Source organism: Etheostoma spectabile, unplaced genomic scaffold, assembly GCF_008692095.1.
Source record: "Etheostoma spectabile isolate EspeVRDwgs_2016 unplaced genomic scaffold, UIUC_Espe_1.0 scaffold00569484, whole genome shotgun sequence".
Classification (NCBI taxonomy): domain Eukaryota; kingdom Metazoa; phylum Chordata; class Actinopteri; order Perciformes; family Percidae; genus Etheostoma; species Etheostoma spectabile.
The window spans coordinates 27,049-40,000 of record NW_022605156.1 but is presented as its reverse complement, the minus strand read 5'-3'; the positions used below and the strand labels follow the sequence as shown (position 1 = coordinate 40,000).

General features: G+C 43.7%; 3 non-coding genes across 3 annotated transcripts; all 3 read left to right on the top strand.

Annotated features, from left to right (window-relative positions):
- The first annotated feature begins 1,092 nt into the window (after positions 1–1,092).
- LOC116685045 (U5 spliceosomal RNA) lies at positions 1,093–1,209 on the top strand. The gene has a single exon (XR_004330890.1). It is a non-coding gene; the product is annotated as a U5 spliceosomal RNA (small nuclear RNA).
- A 274-nt stretch (positions 1,210–1,483) lies between these two features.
- Positions 1,484–1,677, top strand: LOC116685044 (U2 spliceosomal RNA). Its single transcript, XR_004330889.1, has one exon. It is a non-coding gene; the product is annotated as a U2 spliceosomal RNA (small nuclear RNA).
- A 3,869-nt stretch (positions 1,678–5,546) lies between these two features.
- trnag-ucc (transfer RNA glycine (anticodon UCC)) lies at positions 5,547–5,618 on the top strand. Its single transcript has one exon. It is a non-coding gene; the product is annotated as a tRNA-Gly (tRNA).
- The last annotated feature ends 7,334 nt before the right edge of the window (positions 5,619–12,952 follow it).

The window sequence follows — 12,952 nt, the reverse complement described above, 5'->3', positions numbered from 1 at the left end:
TTACTATGTAAGGACTACAAACCCCACGTTCACCAGAAATCTACTGGTTACTATGTAAGGACTACAAACCCCACGTTCACCAGAAATCTACTGGTTACTATGTAAGGACTACAAACCCCACGTTCACCAGAAATCTCCTGGTTACTATGTAAGGACTACAAACCGAAGTTAAAAACAAACCTGAAGCTGAAGAAACCCTAAACGTTAACGGAACAGATCCGCAGACCGAATTGACTGACGGAGCAGGAGAGAGCGAGAGAGAGAGCGAGAGACAGCGCATTTCTCCATGTTCTGTGTGTGTGTGATTGATCCGAGCGGGTTTGTAGGCGGGGGGGGGGGCGCTGTGATTATCACAGAACGCTGCGCGGCCAGTTGAGGAGTTTTATTCAATCCGAGCACGGATATTGACTCATATTACTCGGATAATACTTGTACTCGGCAAAAGTGCTTTATCCGTACCGGATACTCGTTTCAGCCGGATACTCGGATCACCCCTAGTGTATATGCAGTAATATAAAAGAAAGTTGATGTCATAATGAATTGTGATGATGACATAATGAATAGTGATGATGACATAATGAATGGTGATGATGAATCAAAAAGAAAGTTGATGTGTATATGCAGTAATGTAAAAGAAAGTTGATGTGTATATGCACAAATCTAAACCCCACGCATCGACCCGGTATTGCAGCGTCACCGGGAACGGTGCACCCATCTTCTGTCTCTGGAAAAACAATTAACGATGCACGTGAAGCTGCCCGTTGCCCAAACTGTCAACGGACCTGAAGAGACATGGCTGGCAGATTTTACCGCCAGAAATTGTCCTAAAAACTGAATGATCTGTGAAACCTCGTTGGGTTCCTGGTATCAAAACGTTGTTATAATACTTGACAAGATAAAGCCATACAAAAGTGTAGCAAGATTTGCACTTTTGATTGGCAGAAAAACAGCAAGGACAAAATATTGGCCCTGTGACAATGGGGGAATAGGTGAGGCCTTGGATTTGGAAAGCGGCACACCAAGTGAGAATTACCGCGAGGGTTGGGACTGGGAAGACTGGCGTTTTCGGCTGCTCTCGAGAGTGGGCTGTACTTACTCTGGTTTCTCTTCATAACGCACAAGTCTTTCGCCTTTTACTAAAGACTTCCGTGGAGAGGAACGCCTATGAGTTGAAATTATTTTTGGTGGGCTTTGCTGTTTGGCTAAGCCTTTTGTACTTGTGAAAAAAATATGCTCTCCAAAAGGAAACTCAGATTCTTAAACGTAGCCAAAATGTGACAGCATGGGAATATTGCACGTTGGCAGGAGCTTGACCAATTGGGAAAACCACAATGCCGTCTTTAACTAAAACGTGTTGTGCTTCCCATGAAGCGCTTGGACGGGGGTGCTAAGCAGCAGCTGTTATGTCCATTTAAAATTACTGGACCGTGACAACTGAGAACCGTCCGGGGAGGTCGCATCTGACAGCATAGAGGTGGTGGTCATCGCTTCTCGGCCTTTTGGCTAAGATCAAGTGTAGTATCTGTTCTTATCAGTTTAATATCTGATATGTCCTCTATCAGGGGACAACATATTAAATGGATTTTTAGATTAGATTAGATTAGATTAGATTCAACTTTATTGTCATTACACATGTACAGGTACAAGGCAACGAAATACAGTTTGGGTCTAACCAGAAGTGCAATAGCAGTAAGTGCAGGATATACAATGGTTCCGTAAGTGCAAGACATGGATATGTAATGAATAAATATAGAAAAGAATACTATTATAAACAGAGTTTTACAGATGGGTTTGTCCTATGAATACAAAATATAGATAACAGGTATTGTGAGCAAGATTTACAGCTAGGAATTTGGTGGATATTACTATAATTGCAAATTTTTTACAGATATGTGCAAACAGCATAATATACTAATGAAATAAGGTAAAGTTTGGGCAGAAACTATCCGAATTAAAGTGCGGTGGAAAGTAATTGCATATTACAGTTAAAGTACGGTAGTGCGGATGTAAATGTAAACAATTGGTACTGTAAATAAATAAACAGTCAGCAGTGCAAGTGAAATGTAAGTAGTGCAAAAAGGTAAGTAGTGCAAAAGATGCAGATGTAAACAGTCGTTACTATAGTAACAGTCAGCAGTGCAGATGAACATTATAATATTGCAGATAACAAAATGGAGGCAGGTGTGAGGAGGGAGAGGAGAGTCTGTCAGTATATGAGGGGAGTGGGATCAATAAGGAACGGAGTTCAATAAAGAGACAGCTCTGGGAAAAAACTGTTCTTTAGTCTGCTGGTCCTGGTCCGGAGGACCCTGAAACGCCTGCCGGAGGGCAGGAGAGAAAACAGTCTGTGGGCTGGGTGAGAGGAGTCCTACAGGATGCTGCGAGCTCGATGCAGACAGCGTTTCCTCTGGATGTGCTCGATGGCGGGTAGTGGAGTCCCGGTGATGTGCTGGGCGGTTTTCACCACCCGCTGCAGTGCCTTGTGCTCTGCCACAGAACAGCTCCCATACCACACTGTTGTTGGTCAGGATGCTTTCTATTGCACAGCGATAGAAGTTCACCAGGATAGTCGAGGAAAGGTGATTCTTCCTCAGTGTCCTCAGGAAGAAGAGGCGCTGGTGAGCCTTCTTGACCAGGCAGGAGGTGTTGGTTGACCAGGACATGTCCGCCGAGATGTGGATCCCAAGAAACTTGAAACTGGAGACACGCTCAACAGCCATTCCATCGATGTGGATGGTGTCGTGCGTGCCTCTTGGCTCTTTTCTGAAGTCCACGATGAGCTCCTTGGTTTTGGTGGTGTTGAGGAGCTGGTTATTTTCAGTGCACCATGTGGCTAAGTGCTGGATCTCTTCCCAATAGGCAGTCTCATCGTTGTTGCTGATGAGACCAATCACCGTAGTGTCGTCCGCAAACTTGATGATGGAATTAGATTCGTACACAGGCTTGCAGTCGGAGGTGAAGAGGGAGTAGAGAAACGGGCTCAGCACACAGCCCTGTGGTACACCAGTGTCGAGTGTGATGGACGTGGAGCAGTTGGAGCCTGATCGAACATTCTGGGGTCTGTTGATGAGAAAGTCCAAAATCCAATTGCACGTGGAGGTGTTGATGCCCAGGTCTCCAAGTTTGGCTATTAACTTGGCCGGGATGACAGTGTTGAATGCTGAGCTGAAGTCAACAAACAGTATTTGTGCATAAGTGTTCTTAATGTCCAGATGTGTGAGCACAGAGTGCAGTGCCATGGAAACCGCATCCTCTGTGCTCCTATTGCTACGGTAGGCGAACTGGTGTGAGTCCAATGTTGATGGTAGCGAGTCTTTTAGGTGTGCCAGGACCAGCCGCTCAAAGCACTTCATTACGATGGGTGTGAGTGCTACAGGGCGGTAGTCGTTAAGGCACTTCGGGCTGGAGTGTTTTGGCACTGGCACAATGGAAGTGCATTTAAAGCATGTTGGTACAGCTGCTTGGGCAAGAGACAGGTTGAAGATGTCTGTAAAAACTCCAGCGAGCTGCTCCGCACATGCCCTGAGTACGCGTCCAGGGATGTTATCCGGTCCAGCAGCCTTGTGCGTGCTGATCCTGCTCAGTGCCTTGCAGACATCTGTGGAGGAGAGTGTGATGTGGGGGTGGTCAGCTGAGGGTTTGAGCTTGGTGGCAGTTTCTCTGTTGTCTCTTTCAAAGCGAGCATAAAAGTCATTAAGCTCGTTCAGGAAGTTGACATCAGTGGCTGCGGGGGTGGAGTGAGTGGGTTTGTAGTCACTGATGGCCTGAATGCCCTGCCACATGCGTCGAGGGTCAGCGTTGGAGAAGTGTCCCTCTATCTTCAGCTTGTAGCAGTGCTTGGCCTCTTTAATGCCCCTTTTCAGATTTGCCCTGGATCTGCTATAGGCCTGTGCGTCTCCTGATCTGAAGGCAGTATTGCATGTCTTCAATAGGAGTCGCACTTTCCTGTTCATCCATAGCTTCTGATTTGGGTATGTGGTGATCTGCTTCTGGGTTGTAACAGTGTCTATGGTGGTGTTAATATAATCCAGTACAGAGGAGGTGTAGCAGTCAATGTCCGTTTGAGAGCCACTGGTGGCTTGAGTAGCAAACATACTCCAGTCTGTGTGTAGAAACCTTTCCTGAAGTGATGAATCTGCTCCTGCAGGCCACACCTTGATGGTCTTCACTGATGGCTTCACGCGGTTGATGAGAGGTGCATATTTGGGGGTGAGGAACAAAGAAAGGTGATCTGACTGTCCCAGGTGGGGGAGGGGTGTCGCGACGTAGGCTCCAGCCATGTTTGTGTAAACATGGTCTAAAGTTTTGTTTCCTCTGGTGTGACAAGAAACATGCTGGTGAAATTTTGGTAGCACTGACTTCAAAATCACCAGCAACAATAAACGCAGCTTCCGGGTGAACGGTCTGTTGTTTACTGATGGCTGCGTGAAGTTCTTTCATTGCAAACTTGGCGTCAGCGTCCGGGGGAATATAGGCTGCAGTGATAATCGTACAAGTGAACTCCCGTGGTAGATAGAACGGTCTACATTTAACCATGAGAAACTCAAGGTTAGCTGAACAATGTCTCCCAACAATAGCAGAGTTTGTGCACCAAGCTTTGTTAATGTAAATGCACAGACCACCACCTCTGGTCTTGCCGGAGCCATCTAGTGTTCTATCCGCCCGGAATGTGTGGCGTCCCGCTAGCTCGATAGCATTGTCCGGTATTGCGCTGTTTAACCATGTTTCCGCGAAGATTATGACATTACAGTTCAAAAGTCTCATACTGTGTGTAATGCTGAGTCGGATCTCCTCCATTTTGTTCATCAGCGACCGTACATTGGCAAGGAAAATGCTGGGTAAAGAGAGCCGGTGTGGTGTTAGCTTTAGCTTAGCTCTTAGTCCTCCGCGCTTCCCCCGCCTTTGTTTAGGATCTCGACGCCGCCTGCGTGCACTTCCGCCCGGCCGGGCAGAGTGCGTAGCCTCGGGTCTTCTGGCGATCTCAGGAAGGAGTCGAAGATTGTCCGTAAAACTGTCAGAAATTTGCGAACCAATGTCCAAAAGCTCACGTCGGTTGTACGATGTAAAGGTACAACTGTTCTGTACGAACAGACCCGAAATGAGGAAGAAAAATACCGCAAAATTGCAGAATCTGGAGAGACCGCGAGCCTCGCGATGTACTCGCGCCGCCATCTTGGTCATTCTTGTTATGTCCCGGCAAGAAATATTATTCTTTTGGGTCGTCTGTCCATCTCTACATCAGAATCAGAAATACTTTATTGATCCCCAAAAGGAAACTTTGGAAAAACAAGATCCTTCGAGCCAGATTTGAACCAGCGACCTAAGGATTTCAGCTTTATGCATCTACAGTCCTCCGCTCTACCAACTGAGCTATCAAAGGGAGTTAGCACATATTCATGCACTTCCCATTCTTGTGAAAGTGGAAACACAGGACCCCCTGGAGGGAATTTCTAACTCATCAGGGGCTGTAGCTCAGTGATAGAGCACACTTTGAGTCTCAATGCCCAGATGTATTACAAGATTTGAAGTGAACAGCCGATTGCCCAGTGATGGTGGTATAGTGGTGAGCATAGCTGCCTTCCAAGCAGTTGACCTGGGTTCGATTCCCAGCCATCGCAGTAGCTTTCTTTGAGTTGTGTTAATTGCTTTTTTTTTTACAAGAAGTCAACAGAAAGGTTACTTGCCCAACCTGGTTTGATAAAATCTCTTTGAGCTGCATGATTATGGCCAAAATGATAACGACAATTACTTTGATCAATATGGAGATCACGATTAATTAATTCCATCTTCGTTCAGCTTGTCTGCAGTGTCGCCTAAGGCCCCTTGTGGTGTCATTTAGCCAGGGGGGGATTTCAGTGCATGTGGAATGGAACACAGAGAGAATGTTATCTGGGGAAGAGGGAGAGACCAGACCACCAGTCACCTGGTCGTTAATGTAACTTGAAGGAGCTCCACATTTGACAGTATTGACTGGAAGTGATAGACTTTGAGTTACATGGGGGATACACACTTTGCCTTCAGTCTCGCAATCACCATAGAAATTAGTTATCACTGAAATTTGAACTTGTGTTGCTGCAGTCAGAGTACACAGGGCTCATCCTGAACGGGTCAGTAAAGTGCATCAGGATTGCTTGTTGAATGGTCTATTAGCTTTGGAACCCCCCTTTCCCCACAGCTTTCAATTGTCAGATATGGGTGGGGGAGTGGGCACTGTGTCCAACCCTTTCTGTGTAAAAAAAACACTAAAGAAGTCTCTTGGATGAGAGACAAAACTACTGCAGAGGACCTTTTACCAAGTCCTGTTGCCCTTCAAGGTTCAAGGAGTCTTTATTATCCCCGGGGTGCAATTTGTTGTGCAGCAGCATGTAACATAAATAACACACAGGTTATACAAGACAACAGCCATACATCTAAAAACAAAATAAATATGTACTACACGGAAGTCCACACCTCACATTGACTTATTAAGGAAGCCTATAGCAGCAGGGACAAAAGAGTTTTTGTGTCTGTTTGTCCTGCATTTAGGCTTTAGACCGAATCTGCGGCCAGACAGCAACAAGATGAAGCAGCTGTTCAGGGGGTGACTAGGGTCGGCCAGGACTGATTGGGCCTCCTTGAGGGACCTTGTCTCATATACAGAGCTTAAGTCAGTCAGAGGGTTGTGAGAAATCTTGCCAATACACTTAACTATATATTGCAGCCTGTTCTTGTTTTTAAGCGTTGGGGCAACGTTGTTAAAAACTGACAGCTCCTCACTAAAATCATAAATATTAAAACAATTATAAAAAGTGTTCATCTCATTTGAGAGGGCAAGGTGTGACATGCCATTGGTGGAGAACAGACACTTCTTAGGCTGCATCCCCATCATTGCTTTCACACCCTCCCATGCAAGACGTGAGTGGCCTGTGCTCAGCATGTTCTCAACTTTGTCCTTATAATTAAGTTTTGCAAGCTTAAGTTCCTTTTAGCTTGTTTTTGAAGTACTCTGTATTGAGTCATGTTACCTTGGATGAAGCTAATATTTCGTTCATTAATTATGCTTTTGACAGATTTGGAGACCTATGGTTTATTATTTGGACATATGGAGATGGATTTACGAGGGATGACTAAGTCCTCACAGAAGGGGATATATGCAGAAACAGTCTCTTTGAGCTCATCAAGGTCCTTATATTTGTTTTTGAATAGATCCCAGTCAGTGCAGCAGTAGCATTCCTGTAGACACTGGATTGATTCCTCTGACCAAACCGGAACGAACTTTTGTTTCAGCTTGTTTCTCTTCAGGGCCGGTTTGTTAGACGGAACCAAATGAACAGAGTTGTGGTCAGACATACCGAGTGGAGCTCTGCTGTAGGAGTTATAAGCATCTTTGACGGATCCATAACAGATTGCCACCCTGGTGACTTTCTTCCATGTCTCCATGAACGCCCATATATTTGGGCTGACAGTTGAGAAACCTTCCCTTGTTAACTATGACATGGATGACTGAGAAACTACTATATCATGACATGTTTAATTCACTATATTATAATTTTTGAGACAGGTCCTACTGATTAGTTGTTGGATGAGGCAGGATGGCCAAATCCCACTTCTGACAACTAGCATTTTCATCTGGAACTAATGTTTGAGACATGATATTGGGAATAAAGAACTTGGCAATTATTTGTAACTGTTGCTTTTTCCTCTTTGCTGTGTGCATTCAATATCACACATGTGGATAATTATGAAAGAAACTGCCAAGCAAACCCTTGCAACACTTTCAAAGGTTCCATGGTGTAACGGTTAGCAGTCTGGACTCTGAATCCAGTGATCTGTGTTCAAATCTCGGTGGAACCTGTTTTTAAGTTGTATGTATGCATGCATTGGCATAAATTAAGTGTAATGTCTTGTTTGTGTTGTGGTATCTATAGAGATTTGTGGTGTAGTATGGAACCATTGTCCTGTCTTGTATGTATTATGAAACTTATTGCCGCCTGTCTTGGCAGACTCCCTGGAAGAAGAGTTACTGTAGCCCAATGGGATTGTTCCTGGTTAAATAAATATTTAAATAAAAATAAAATGAATCTGTAATATGTCCAAACATTCCTCTCTTTATTACCGACATACTGGAGTTGGCCATGTTTAATTGGATGCTCTGCAGTTATTGTTGTTTGGTAGATTAACATTATATTTTCCTACTTTGGGAACTTTGTATGTGGTAGAAGACTACTACAAACTCCTTCAGAAGATTGCACTTCTGGAAACCAAGGTTCACCTACTAGAAGTGAACGTGGAAGTTAACGGATCTTGTGGAAATGACACCACTTTACCATGGACCCATAACAATGGACAGAAGCATGCTAACACACGGCTAATTAGCACCAACAAGACTACAAAGAAACAGGAGGGTGGAACTGGTAATAAATCAACAAGTGGCGGTCCTCCCTGGAACTCGTCTGGTGCGAAGCCTAAGAGTAAATCATTTTCCTGGGAAATGGGAGGACGACTAACGGGCAGGGCACAGCGCCCTGAGTTTTGTGATATGACCGGCTGGCCTGCACTATCATCTGGGCAGAGCGCCTCTTCAACCCCTGTACCTAGTAGGACACAGCCGTGGACAGCTGCAAAAGGGAAAATAAGCGACAAAATGCCCCCCCAACAACCTGGTGTGCAACTGGATAACAGATTTGCTCCTCTGCTGCAGGACGCTGGGCAGTCATCTGATGACCGGGACTGCGTCTCATCACCACACAGCAGGGTAAGGACTGAGAGCAATTCAAAAAGTAAAAAGCTAACAACTGGGCCTCAAACCCTGATTGTGGGTGACTCTGCTGTAAAAGATTTAAAAAACAGTAAAAACACCAAAATACTATGTTTTCCCAAAGACATGGTGTCTGACTTGACCCAAAAAATCCCAGATATCGTGGCAGCACACCCAACTGTGAAGAACATTATTCTGCATATAGGGTCAAATGATGTTGTAAAGCAACAGTCTGAATTGCTGAAACTGGACTTTAGGGAACTGCTTGACACAGTCACCCCCTAAACGCAAATGTGTTTATCAGTGGTCCTATACCGTCAGTCAGAAGAGGAGATGAGAGATTCAGCCGACTGTTGGACTAAACAAATGGCTTTCAACTGAATGTACCGTCCACTCTCTGAAGTTCATTGACAATTTAAACATTTTCTGGGAGCGCAGACATCTTTTTAAAGCAGATAGACTTTCCCTTAACAAGCCAGGAGTAAAGCTGTTCACCTCTAATCTGCTTTACTTTCTGCGCTACACATCTGCTCCTCTGCCAAGGTCACAAAACAAAAGGAAGACACAACAAAGTGCGGCAGTGATCCAGCACAGCCCCCGCCTGTGCAAAGATTTGACCATGGGAGACCAGAGAGCAGAGACACGAAACCTCCACTCCCCTCTTCACCCGTCCAGCACCCCTCAAACCTTCCCAACCCCGAACCTTCTGAGGATTCATCGCTGTCTCTACTGATGTCTCCACACACCCTTTCCCTTATTTCCCCCATCAATTACACCCCTTCCTACCCCCATGGCTCAACCCCGGGCAAAAGTAAAACGCCAAGCACCACTACCAGGATGTCAGAAACTCCTTCCCCCAGACTGATAAGGACGCTTGTGTGCAAAATCTGGCAAGCACTATCTGATATGTGCCGGGCCTTGGCTGCAGGACTAGTGATACTAATGACTCTTTTCAAGACAAGCCCGGGCCCTGGATTCAATTCTTCCTCAATTTCTGTTGTGATAGGTAATAGGAAAGAATGGTGAATAAGCACTTAACTGCAAACTTAGCAAATTTAGCATCCATTCCTCGTCAGCTACAGCCTGTCCCAAAAAATGAAAACACACTAACACTAGCCTTACTAAACGTCAGGTCTTTGGCAGGAAAATCATTTTTAATTAATGATTTTATTACTAAGCACAATCTAGATTTTATGTTTTTAACTGAAACCTGGTTAGACTATAAAAACAGTGCTGCTGTTCTCATCGAGTCAGCTCCCCCTAACTTCAGTTTTATGAGTGAGAATAGAGTGAATAAGAAAGGAGGTGGAGTCGCCATTTTGTTTAATGACTCATTCCACTGTACGAAAATATGTTATGGAAATTTTGTTTCTTTTGAATATGTTGCTCTTCAATTAAGATCTTCCCCTCAAGCGATGTTTCTAAATATCTACAGGCCACCTAAATATTCTGCAACCTTCATTGATGACTTCACTGAATTGCTGTCTATTATCTGCATTAACTTTGATTGTGTAATCATTGCGGGTGATTTTAACATTCATGTTGACAGCCCCCAGGACAGGGGGACCAAAGAGCTGTGTTGTGTTTTTGAGAACTATGGACTGACTCAGCATGTGACGGAGCCCACCCACAATAAGGGGCACACTCTGGACTTGATTGTCTCCAAAGGTCTGAACATTTCCAAGGTTGTGGTGACTGACGTTGCTCTCTCAGATCATTCCTGTGTTTTCTTTAACGGCACTATCTCTGTGCCCAAAAGTGTCCAAACAAAGATAATCAGAAAACGGTATATCACTGAAAACACCAGTGACACATTTATACAGCTTTTCTCCTCCACACCAGCCCTCTCTGGGCTCTCAGTCACTGAGCTTGTAGATAATTTCAACTGTAAAATTACAAATGTTATTGATGCCATTGCTCCCACTAAGGTCAAAGTTGTCTCTGGTAAGAAAAGATCTCCATGGAGAAATGTCCTACTGGTGAGAACAGAAAAAAGAGAGTGTAGGAAAGCTGAACGAAGGTGGCGAAAAACAAATCTCCTGGTCCATTATAACTCCTATAAAGAGAGACTTCGCATTTATAATTGGAACTGAGGAATGCAAGAAGGTCCTTCTTCTCTGATATATCTCTAGAAACAATAATAATTCACGTGCTTTGTTTGCTACTGTTGATAGGTTAACAAACCCTCCAGTACCAGTAGCATCTGAACTTTTATCTACCAAGGCCTGCAATGACTTTGCCTCCTTCTTCAAAGACAAAATTCAAAAGATTAGACAAACAGTCAGTGCCTCCATATCAAGTTCAGGATATGTGTTGTCACAGTGTTCAAGCAAAAATAGTTCCAATATGACAGAATTTCACACGATCAACCATACAAACCTGGAGGACATTATTCAACATCTGAAAACCTCGACCTGTTGCCTTGATGTTCTACCAACGGGACTTTCAAAAATGTTTCCAATTGTTTGACTTCTGATCTTCTACAGATTGTGAACACATCTCTTCTTTCAGGAATCTTTCCACAGGCCCTGAAAACTGCAGTAATCAAGCCACTCTTAAAAAAGAACAACCTAGACAAGTCACTAATGAGCAACTATAGGCCAATATCAAACCTTCCGTTTTTAAGTAAAATCATTGAAAAAGTAGTCTTTCAACAACTCAACCATTTCTTGTCACTAAGCAACAGTTTTGATACCTTTCAGTCGGGTTTCCGACCACACCACAGCACTGAAACGGCTCTTGTCAAAGTCTTTAATGACATCCACCTTAACACAGATAATGGCAAAATTTCAGTCTTAGTGTTACTTGATCTCAGTGCTGCATTTGACACGGTCGACCACGACATACTACTAGACCGATTGGAAAACTACGTTGGCCTTTCTGGCTTAGTACTAAACTGGTTTGAATCCTACCTAAAGAATAGGGATTACTTTGTGTCTATAGGTAATTATGCATCTGAGCGTACAAATATGACGTGCGGAGTTCCGCAAGGCTCCATTCTGGGGCCTCTTCTGTTTAACATCTACATGCTTCCACTGGCTCAGATTATGGAGAAAAACAAAATAAGTTCCATAGTTATGCGGACGACACACAAATTTACATAACCTTATCGCCAGGGGACTATAGTCCAATACAAAAACTGACTAAGTGCATCGAACAAATTAACGGCTGGATGTGCCAGAACTTTCTGAAATTAAATGAAGGAAAAACTGAGGTGGTTGTTTTTGGAGCAAGAGAGGAACGATTAAAAGTCTGCGCTCAGCTTCAACAACAATGTTAAAAACAACAGACAAAGCCAGAAATCTTGGTGTAGTCATGGACTCAGACCTGAACTTTAACAGCCACATTAAGACAATTACAAAGTCAGCCTACTATCACCTTAAGAATATATCAAGGGTTAAAGGACTTATGTGTCAACAGGATTTGGAAAAACTTGTCCATGCCTTTATCTTCAGTAGACTTGACTACTGTAACGGGGTCTTTACAGGTCTCCCTAAAAAATCAATCAGACAGCTGCAGCTGATTCAGAACGCTGCTGCTCGAGTCCTCACTAAGACCAAGAGACTGGATCACATCACTCCAGTTCTGAAGTCTTTACACTGGCTTCCTGTGTCTCAAAGAATTGATTTCAAAGTACTCTTGCTAGTTTATAAATCACTTAACGGTTTAGGTCCAAAATATATTTCTGATCTGCTACTACACTATGAACCACCCAGACCTCTCAGGTCATCTGGGACAGGTCTGCTTTCTGTCCCCAGAGTCAGAACTAAACAGGGTGAAGCAGCGTTCAGTTTCTATGCTCCTCATATCTGGAATAAACTCCCAGAAACCTGTAGATCCGCTGCTACTCTCAGTTCTTTTAAATCAAGGCTGAAGACCTTTCTATTTGATGCTGCCTTTCTTTAAATGACTAATCATTTCTTTAAATTTCTTATGCTGCACTGTAAATTTTATTCTTGTGTTTTATGTTTCTCTTTGTTTTTAACTGTCTATTCATGTGTTTTACCGGTTTTTAATGCTTATGATTTTTAACTGTTTTTACTTCTGTTTTATCTGTTTAACTGATTTTGTGTAAAGCACTTTGAATTGCCTTGTTGCTGAAATGTGCTATACAAATAAAGCTGCCTTGCCTTGCCTTGCCTTGGTTTTAAATCTGTTGGAGTTTCTTCAGACTAAAGCAAAGACACTGATGATGTCATCCAAAAGAAACATAAA